Source organism: Arachis hypogaea, chromosome 19 (assembly GCF_003086295.3).
Source record: "Arachis hypogaea cultivar Tifrunner chromosome 19, arahy.Tifrunner.gnm2.J5K5, whole genome shotgun sequence".
NCBI classification, from domain to species: Eukaryota; Viridiplantae; Streptophyta; class Magnoliopsida; order Fabales; family Fabaceae; genus Arachis; species Arachis hypogaea.
The window spans coordinates 67,318,435-67,329,930 of NC_092054.1; positions in this window are offsets into that span (position 1 = coordinate 67,318,435).

Genomic DNA, 11,496 nt, shown 5'->3' on the forward strand with positions numbered 1-11,496 from the left:
CTCCACAAAACTATTGGGAGCAAATCAACACCTCCCTAGGAGAATTGAGTTCCAATATGGGACAACTAAGGGTGGAACATCAAGAGCACTCCATCATCCTTCATGAAATAAGAGAAGATCAAAAATCAATGAGGGAGGAGCAACAAAGACAAGGAAGAGACATAGAAGAGCTCAAGGACATCATTGGTTCCTCAAGAAGGAAACGCCACCATCACTAAGGTGGATTTATTCCTTGTTCTTATTTCTTCTGTTTTTTTTCGTTTTCTATGTTATGTGCTTATCTATGTTTGCATCTTCATTACATGATCATTAGTAGTTAGTAACTTTGTCTTAAAGTTATGAATGTCCTATGAATCCATCACCTCTCTTAAATGAAAAATGTTTTAATTCAAAAGAACAAGAAGTACATGAGTTTCGAATTTATCCTTGAACTTAGCTTAATTATATTGATGTGGTGACAATGCTTCTTATTTTCTGAATGAATGCTTGAACAGTGTATATGTCTTTTAAAGTTGTTGTTTAAGAATGTTAAATATGTTGGCTCTTGAAAGAATGATGACTAAGAGACATGTTATTTGATAATCTGAAAAATCATAAAAATGATTCTTGAAGCAAGAAAAAGCAGCAAAGAACAAAGCTTGCAGAAAAAAAAAATAATAATAAAAATAGGCGAAAAAAATAGAAAGAAAAAGAAAAAGCAAGCAGAAAAAGCCAAAAGCTCTTAAAACCAAGAGGCAAGAGCAAAAAGCCAGTAACCCTTAAAACCAAAAGGCAAGGGCAAATAAAAAGGATCCCAAGGCTTTGAGCATCGGTGGATAGGAGGGCCTAAAGGAATAAAATCCTGGTCTAAGCGGCTAAACCAAGCTGTCCCTAACCATGTGCTTGTGGCGTGTAGGTGTCAAGTGAAAACTTGAGACTGAGCGGTTAAAGTCAAGGTCCAAAGCAAAAAAAAAAAAAGAGTGTGCTTAAGAACCCTGGACACCTCTAATTGGGGACTTTAGCAAAGCTGAGTCACAATTTGAAAAGGTTCACCCAATTATGTGTCTGTGGCATTTATGTATCCGATGGTAATACTGGAAAACAAAGTGCATAGGGCCACGGCCAAGACTCATAAAATAGCTGTGTTCAAGAATCATCATACTGAACTAGGAGAATCAATAACACTATCTGAACTCTGAGTTCCTATAGATGCCAATCATTCTGAACTTCAATGGATAAAGTGAGATGCCAAAACTATTCAAGAGGCAAAAAGCTACAAGTCCCGCTCATCTGATTGAAGCTATGTTTCATTGATAGTTTGGAATTTATAGTATATTCTCTTCTTTTTATCCTATTTGATTTTCAGTTGCTTGGGGACAAGCAACAATTTAAGTTTGGTGTTGTGATGAGCGGATAATTTATACGCTTTTTGGCATTGTTTTTAGTATGTTTTTAGTAGAATCTAGTTACTTTTAGGGATGTTTTCATTAGTTTTTATGTTAAATTCACATTTCTGGACTTTACTATGAGTTTATGTGTTTTTCTGTGATTTCAGGTATTTTCTGACTGAAATTGAGGGACTTGAGCAAAAATCAGATTCAGAGGTTGAAGAAGGACTGCTGATGCTGTTGGATTTTGACCTCCCTGCACTCAAAGTGGATTTTCTGGGGCTACGGAAATCAAAATGGCGCGCTTCCATTTGCGTTGGAAAGTAGACATCCAGGGCTTTCCAGCAATGTATAATAGTTCATACTTTGCCCAAGTTTAGATGACGCAAACTGGCGTTCAACGCCAGCCCTCTGCCCAATTCTGGCGTCCAGCGCCAGAAACAAGTTGCAAAGTGGAGTTCAACGCCCAAAATGGCACAAAAGCTGGCGTTCAACTCCAAGAATGACCTCTCCACGTGTAGACTTCAAGCTCAGCCCAAGCACACACCAAGTGGGCCCCAGAAGTGGATTTATGCATCAATTACTTACTTCTGTAAACCCTAGTGACTAGTTTATTATAAATAGAACTTTTTATCATTGTATTCGCGGACTTGGTTACTCCGGTTCCCCTCTGGGGCCGAGACCAATGAACTCCATTATTACTTATGTATTTTCAACGGTAGAGTTTCCGCACTCCATAGATTAAGGTGTGGAGCTCTGCTGTTCCTCAAAGATTAATGCAAAGTAATACTGTTTTCTTTTCAATTCAACTTATTCCACTTCTAAGATATTCATTCGCACTTCAACCTGAATGTGATGAATGTGACAATCATGATCATTCCCTATGAACGCGTGCCTGACAACCACTCCCGTTCTACCTTCGATTGAACGAATATCTCTTAGATTACCAATATAGGGGACCGAGTCCGAGATATTGGGATCTTCGTGGTATAAGCTAGATTGATGGCGGCATTCATGAGAATCCGGAAAGTCTAAATCTTGTCCGTGGTATTCCGAGTAGAATTCTAGGATTGAATGACTGTGACGAGCTTCAAACTCGCGAGTGCTGGGCGTAGTGACAGACGCAAAAGGATAGTAAATCCTATTCCAGTATGATCGAGAACCTCCAGATGATTAGCCATGCAGTGACAGCGCATCGGACCATTTTCACAGAGAGGAATAGGATGCAACCAACGACAAAGGTGATGCCTCCAGACGATTAGCCGTGCTGTGACAGAGCATTTGGATCATTTTCCCGAGAGAGATCGAAAGTAGCCATTGGCACTGGTGACATCCTTACATAAAGCTAGCCATAGAAAGAAGTAAGATTGACTGGTTGAAGATAGCAGGAAAGCAGAGGTTCAGAGGAACGAAAGCATCTCTACACGCTTATCTGAAATTCTAACCAATGAATTACATAAGTATTTCTATCCTTATTTTAGTACTATTTTCGAAAACCCCATTACTATTTTATATCTGCCTGACTGAGATTTACAAGGTGACTATAGCTTGCTTCATACCAACAATCTCCGTGGGATTCGACCCTTACTCACGTAAGGTATTACTTGGACGACCCAGTGCACTTGCTGGTTAGTTGTGCGAAGTTGTGAACCATGGTATTGGCATCATGTTTTTGGCGCCATTGCCAGGGAAAGAAAGAACAATGAATTTTACATAATCAAAGTGTAATCACAATTTCGTCCACCACCCATATTTATGGAGATGTGGCGCTGACCAGGTAATTAGACGATGTGTGCCTCAATCAGAATTCCAGTCCATTTTAGAGGCTTGCCACTCCTCTGAGAGTGGAGGACATTTTGGCCCTCAAAGAACTGCTAGAAAAATTTTAGACTGTGGATCCTGGTGGCCTACTCTTTTTAAAGACGCTGCTGAATTTTGTAAATCTTGTTCCCCATGCCAAAGGTTTGGTAATATATCCAAGAGGGATGAGATGCCTCAACAGATTATGCTTTTCTGTGAAATTTTTGAATTTTGGGGCATTGATTTCATGGGTCCATTTCCAAATTCTAATGGTTATTTTTATATATTGTTAGCTGTAGATTACGTTTCTAAATGGGTGGAAGCAATTCCCACCCGCACTAATGATGCTAACACTGTTGTTTCCTTTGTTAGAAACCATATTATTTGTCGCTTTGGATCACCACGAGCAATCATGAGCGATCAAGGCACCCATTTTTGTAACAGGAGACTAACAGGATTACTGAAGAAGCATGGGATAATTCATAAAGTAGCAACAGCCTACCACCCTCAGACTAATGGACAAGCCGAGGTGTCAAACAGAGAGATAAAGCGTATATTGCAGAAGATAGTCAAACCTCATAGAAGAGACTGGAGCACCAGGCTACAAGATGCACTCTGGGCATACAGAACTGCATACAAGACACCCATTGGGATGAGTTCCTTCCGCTTAGTTTATGGAAAAGCCTGTCACCTCCCAGTTAAAGTAGATCACAAAGCCTTTTGGGCAGTGAAGGAGTGCAACATGGGATTTGAGAAAGCTGGAGCTGAAAGGAAGTTGCAACTGCAAGAATTGGAAAGCCTTCGCCTAGAAGCTTATGAGAACTCGAGGCTGTACAAGGAAAAGATGAAGGCTGTGCATGATAAGCACATCAAGAGGAGAGAGTTCCAAACTGGGGACTTAGTCCTCCTTTACAACTCTAGACTGAAGCTCATGTCAGGCAAGTTGAGATCAAAATGGGAAGGTCCATATAGAGTAGAGAAGGCTGAGCCATACGGAGTTTTCCACCTGAGTCATCCTTCAAGATCTGAATTCATCAAAGTTAATGGACATCGCTTAAAGCTATATCATGGTGAGAAGGTGACGAAAAACAAGGAGTTAGAAATCTTCCTCTTGGAGGATCCACCAACAGCAGAAGACTGAGCTATTAGAGCGTCCAACTTAAGGACGTTAAAGCAAAGTGCTGGGTGGGAGACAGCCCACCATGGTATGATCGTTCCTTTCTTTCTTCTTAATTTTCTCTTTCAATAACTCTTCTCAGTACTATTGCCTATAGTTTACATCTTCATTTTCATATTATAAAAAAAAGGGGGCACGCGACACGACAACGTCGCCGACGCGTCCGCGTCGCAGATGAGTAAGAAAGAATAATAAATCAAACAGAAAGTTACGCGGGAGCGTGGCTGGAGGCGTGCCTTAGCCACAAATTGTCCCACGCGACCGCGTCACTGACGCATCCGCATCATTTGGAAAAAATGCCTCTCACGCGTCCGCGTCACCCACGCGGACGCGTGACCCGAAAATCGACGTAAGAAAGGGTGCAGGGCCGAAAGTTGTGCTGGAACGTGGCTGGACTAGCACTAGACGCACAAGCCTTACCATGCGAATGCGTACCCCACGCGTCCACGTCGTATCCCAATATTGGCCACCCACGGGATCGCGTCCACCACGCGAACGCGTCACCCTGGAATTTGGCAACAATGAATTTCGAACAGAGAGTTGTGCGAGCGCGAGGCTCCCCTCGCGCCAGTAGCACCGAACGAGTCACGCGTCCGCGTCAATTTTTATAAGCCCCTTCTGCGCGAACATGTACCCCACGCGTTCTTGTCGCTTGCGCCGCACAGCTTATCCTAATCTGCCAAAATATCTTATCTTTCTCTTCTCCAAATCCTACTTTTTCTTTTCCCTTCTTATTTTTTTCTTTCCCCCTTTCCTCCTTCTTCCTTCTTTCTCACTTTCTACTTTCTCTCTCTCTCACCACCATTATCAAGGTTCTTTCTTATCTTTTTCCCTCTTTACTTTTCTATTCTTCTTTTTATTTTTATGTTTTCTTCTCCTTTTCTTTTTCTTTTTACTTGCATTATCCATGTTTTCTTTTTCTTTCTTTTTCTTTTAATTGGTGTTGGAAATTTAATTGGGTCACTGTTTCTTATTATATGCTTGTGGATTGTTGCAAAATTGTTTGGCAATTATATATTAATTTTTAAGGGTTGCTTGCATGTTCAATTTATTGTTTTCATTAGCTTATTTACCATGCATGCTATGTGTTTGTGAAAACGCCCGTTTGGCATTGTGCACTGTTTTTCAAAATCTTTTATCCTACTACTCTAAAATGCTTGCTTTCCACAAAACCCTTTCTCATATCATATTAATTCAATATATTTGCCATTACAAATAGGTTATTAGTTTGAAAGGCTTGGTAATCTAACTTGAACATTGAATTCTTGATCTATGCTACTCATGCCTTTGCCTGCATGCCAATAAATACCTTGCATTTAATTGTCATCATATGCACTTGCTATATTTCCATTGATGAGTTTTCACATGTAGTCATGACCATGTGTTAACATCATTCATCTTTTAATGTGCATTAATTACCACATTTCCCGTTCTCTTCCTTGCTCCAACCCTTGACATTTTAACATACTTTTTCTTTTTTTTCTTTTAGGATGGCCACCAAGAAAGGCAAGGAGAAAGCTACTCCCAAACCACCCACAAGAAGAAGAACAAAAAGAGCATTAGTGGCTGAGCCATCTTCAACTGCAGTTAAGCCCTCAACAAAAAAAATCAAGAGAATTATAAAGGTTGAAATAGAAAGCCTTCCCAGCAAAGGATACTACCCGATTTATTAATCGCTACTGTGAGCAGATGTTCCCCATTCTGGCTGAAAGGAGTTACAACAATGAATACCTTCTTATCCTCCCGACCCGTATTGCTGAATTTGTTGAGAGGTTGGATCGGCAGGAACACAAAGCAAAGCTAAGAGAGCGCTGTAACAAGCGCCGATTCACATACCTCAAGGAGCTACTTATGGGAAAATACAAAGACCCAGACACCCCGGACTCCACTTTCTTTACCAGCACAGGGAGCCATGACGGTCCTGACTGTGGAGATACTGCTACCAGCCCACCTTTGTTCCTGACAGATGGCACCGAAGACGGTGCAAAGCCTTAAGTGTGGGGAGGTCGGTCAGTACCTAACTTCCAGATGTAATTTCTCTTCCTTAACACCAATAAAATAGGATATTTAGTTAGTTTTTCTTTTGTAGAATAGGATAAATTGCATAGTAATAGGTTAGTTGCATGCATGATCTACTTGATTGAAAAGACAATAAGTTTTTTCTAAAACCCTATTTTTAGAACTGAATTTCACTAATTTTAATCAAAACTTTTATGTTAAATTTGCTTGAAGTTATATTTGAAACATGGTTTTTGAGCTAAAGAACACACAACCTGTGAGACTTTGAACCTAAACACATGGTTACATTATTTAACCATAAATATTTTATTCTTGTGTGTTTACTTCTCTATTATTGTAATCTATATTTTGTTTCGTCCTATATGTCCAATGTTTAATATATTTATATGCTTGCATATGATTGAGGCCATTATTTGTTTAGCTCACTTATCCAAATTAAGCCTACCCCTTAAGTTACCTTTGTTAGCCACTTTGAGCCTTTAAATCCCATTTGTTCTTTATTTTACCACATTACTAGCCTTAAGCGGAAAAATAATTTTATATCCCAATTGAATCTTTGCTTAGCTTGAGGTAGAATTGTGTGTTAATTGAGTATGGGAAGATTGTGGGAACAAAAGATAATAAAGAAATGTGTCATGATAATATAATGGGAATTTGGGTACCTACTCATGCAAAACTGTAAAAGAAAAATTAAAAATCTATGTGCATTGATAAGCTATGTTTATTTAAAAAAAAATATTCAATAAATAAATAAGGGGACAAAATTACCCCAATGCTAAGTTGAAAATTCAAGGATCAATGCATATATGATAAAATTAAAATAAAAAGTTGATACATGAGTAAGAAATGTGAAAGGGAAATTTTGGATAGCTAGGTATGAAATTTAAGTTATATAGAATGTATATATGTGTGTTAGGTGAAAGCTTGGGTTAATTAAAGATTCAATTTGTAAGCTTACTTAGCCTTATATGTACCCTTACTCTTACCTTGGCCCCATTACAATCTTCAAAAGACCTCATGATGTTGGCATTGGTATATTAAATGTTGTTGATTGGTTAGGAGAAGAACAAAAATTAGAAAGCATGACTAGAGAAGGATAGAGTGATTACCTATACACTAGAGATACTAGAGTGTACATACATCATCAGTGAGGGTTCAATGCTTGAATTCTATGTTCCCTGCTTTCATGAGCTACCTTCTTGCATTTTTATCTGTTGTTACTGTATAAGAATTGAATTAGTGGAATTTGATTTGTGATTGTCTTGAAGAGCATATTTACTTTTGACCAAGTGGACAAGAATCATATAGTTGCATTCACATATATAGGTTACATTGCATTGCATGAGTTTTACATGTTCCTACTCATTTATTTTATCTCCTTCAACTAAGCATGAGAACATGCTAATGTCTAAGTGTGGGGAGGTTGATAAACCATTATTTTATGGTTTATATTGTGTTTAATTATGTGGTTTTATCGAATCTTTATCCACTTATTCATTAATTTAGCATGTATTTACAATTCCTTCCCAAAATTACTCCATGGTTGAAAACTGCTTCCTAGAGACTTTTAATTATGTATTTTAATTCTTCTTTATTCCATTCGATGTCGTGATCTGTATGTTAAATGTTTCAGGCTTTATAGGGCATGAATGACTTGGAGATTGGAAAGGAGGCTTGCAAAAATGGAAGGAACACAAGAAATGGAGGAGATGACCAGCGAGAAGTGACGCAGACGAATGGCTCACGCGGCCACGCAAAATAGAGGAAATTGCAGTGACGCGCTCGCATGCCTGACGCGAACGCATGGATTGGAAACTGCACAAGTGACGCGAATGCGTGGACGACGCACACGCGTGGCAAGGCAAAACGCTGGATGACGCGAACGCCTGGATGACGCGATCGCGTGACGTGCGCAATCTGCAGAATCTGCAGAATTTGCTGGGGGCGATTTTGGGCCCTGTTTTGACCCAGTTCTCGGCCCAGAAAAGCAGATTAGAGCCAGAGAACATGCAGAGACCGGGGAGAACATTCATTCCACATAATTTTAGTTTTAGATCTGATTTTACTCCTCCTCTAGGTTTCCTCTCTACACATTCATAGTTTTTAGGATTTCGTTTTTATTGCTTTTGGATTGGGATATTGAGAAGAGTTATTACCTCCGCTAAGATTTCATCATTCTAGTTTGTTTTCCCTTACTTGTCACTTACTCTTTCATATCATTACTCTGTTCAGAATTACTATTGGATTATTTTTAGAATTTATTAATAAAAGAACTATTTTTATTTCAATTGATCTTTTGGATTATTATTTATCATGTCTCTCTTTATTTCTCTTTCTTATTTTGTGAAATTTACATTCATAATGAGCGAGTAGTTCCATAACTTGATTGGGAGATGATTGAAGGGAGAACCTTGAGTTGGAACACTCAAGAGAAAAATTGTAATTAGGTTTATCGTTAGATCACCCTCTAGTCACTGACACTAGTCCTTCCCAAGGGAGAGGATTAGGACTTGTGAATAGAAATTGCCTTCCAACTCGCTTGACTTTCCTCTACCTAGTAAAGGATAACTAAGCAGAACAACCTTCAATTATCACTTTTATCTTGGGAGAAATCCATCAAGGATAGGGCTTCCAACTAATCTACTCCTAGTCAAGGTTTTTATTTAATTTACATAAATTCTCTGATTTAATTTCCTGTTTATCAACTCAAACCCTTTTGGAAAATATCTGATTAATAAAATAGCACATCTTTCTGCAACTCGTTAGGAGACGACTTGGGATTCATACTCCCAGTATTTTAATTCTAATTTTATGACAACCCTTCTAAATTGATAAGCAGATTTTTGGTTGGTTAAGAACTATACTTGCAACGTATCTCTTATAATAATTTCTTAACTCACCAATTTCCGCCACGTCACTCACCTGTAAGACCGAGGTTGCTTACTGCATACATCGGCTCAAGAGAGTTATACCTGTAAGATAGAGGTTGCTTACAGAGGTTATGGCACTAGAAGCTAAACTCAGACAAAGGTTGCTGAGTTAAGTCAAAATATAATTCAATAAATAACAGAGAATAGAAGAATTAAAAGAATGTATTGACTAAAGAGATCTCTGCCACGAAAGAGTAGAGGGCAAAGATAAAGAAAACGCTTTAAAATACTGTTTGCCACTGGATATGAGAATGATTTAAAGGTCACGAGAAGGTGACGAAAAGTAAATAGTTATGGTGCCGATATAAAAATGTTAAGCCATGGGCTTTGTATGTGAATGACTATGTGGGGACGCCCGTAAATATGGAATGGCTTCCAGGAACATGGGTCACATGCTTCAGCTGGAAAATCAGCACCTGCAAGTACTTGCTGAGGTCATGTTTGGCATACTTCAGCTGGAGAATCAGCGCCTGCAAGAGGTTGGAATCTTGCAGAGGTTATGCCGCTGGAATGCCTTATCTAACTTGCGAGTCGGATTGCGTCGGGTGCGGGTCGAAACCGACAAATGAGCTCATTACCTGCAATAGGACTAGACATGCATATCCTTGTTTGCACATATTTGTTTGTGATTATGTTTTCTATGATTGCGTGTGCTTGTGATTGGATTCTATATTCTGTAATTACTGAGTTGGATTGTTCTTTGTTGACTATTGTTATTGACTGAGAACATAATAAAACAAACTTAACCTCTAACCCCAACCCTACTAAGAACTCCCGAGTTCTTACCCCCTATTTCAACCCCTTTCAGCTACAGGTGCGAAGGCTTACTGTGGAGCTATAGGAGCATAGAAGATTATGTTCATGAGTTGAGTTGTTAGAATTTATTTTTCCTTCGTCGTTTATTATTAATTTTTTTATTTTTAGAGGGGTAGGATTTGTTTTTAAGAATCTTGAACTAAGTCTATGTATTTAATCCTATGTATATATATATATACCTTTGTGGTTAAGTGGTTTAAAATAAAGGATCTTTGTTTTCTTAATTAAAGGTTTCGGTTCGTATTCCCAAAAGCTCAATATTAAATAAATATAGTATCAAATTAAAGGAGTAGAGGTAGGTGACGGCCGAACTTTTAGTGCGATCATGAGGTGCTAAAAATTAAGGTGTTACATTATGGTATCATAGCAGTTCGTTCCGTTAGAGCCTTGGGAATAGACTGACTATGCTTCACTGCATACTTTGGGTGTCTATCATGCAGTAGGACTTGTCCTAGTGACAAGAGTTTGAGTTTCAAATGCATGATTGTCTATTGACTAATGCTATTAGTCGACCGTTGCATCTCTCATGGTATTAAGTCTGGCCAACTTAACACTAATGATTTATGTAGATAGGAACACTAATAGATTATTATAGACGAAATAAAAGTAATAGGTAACACAAATCACGAGATTTTGGGGACGTTAGAGGTTACTTTTAAGGGTTTACTTCATTTCGAAGTATAATCTTTGTTAGTGCCGCGTAACTCAGTGCTCCATTTCCTTCTTTTATCATTTGTGTTGAAGTTTCTTACTTCAAATTTTTCTTTTGGAATAAGATTTAACTATATTTTAACCATTGTTTATCGCTCTTGCATATCTCTAATCGATTGTAATCCTAACTATTCACTTGATACATTTGAAATATTTATCCTTGATATTGCTCACATTCCTCCTTATGAACCATGTGTTCTTTTATTTGGCTTTGAACTTGGTTTCTCATAATAATGATTCTTAAGTCTTTAAAGATGTTAGATATTCTTTCTTGATTAGTTTGTAACAAAACATGTACTCTTACCGTGCCACGTGATAAGCGTATACTACAAAAGAACCGGCTCTTAGCTGCGCAAAATTACCAGCGTTTCCAAAATACGCCGCAAATCAAGTTAGCTGCTGCGGTTCTTGTTGTGTAATCAGGCTCCGTTCCAATTGTTCCGAATTGGTGGTTGTTTTGGACCCCAACCGCATCTAATAACCTGGTGGGGGGAGGGGTTGTTCCATTAAAATACCCCTACCAAAATATTTTGGCGCGTTTAACCTTTCCTCTTTTAGCGCGAACGCTAGTAGAGCAAAGGCGCTAACCGCTGGTCTTCTTTCCCCGCCGTCGTGACTCATCCCTCTATCAATTCCAGCCGCCATATCTGTGTCGTCGTTTTTCCCCGTGACTAGT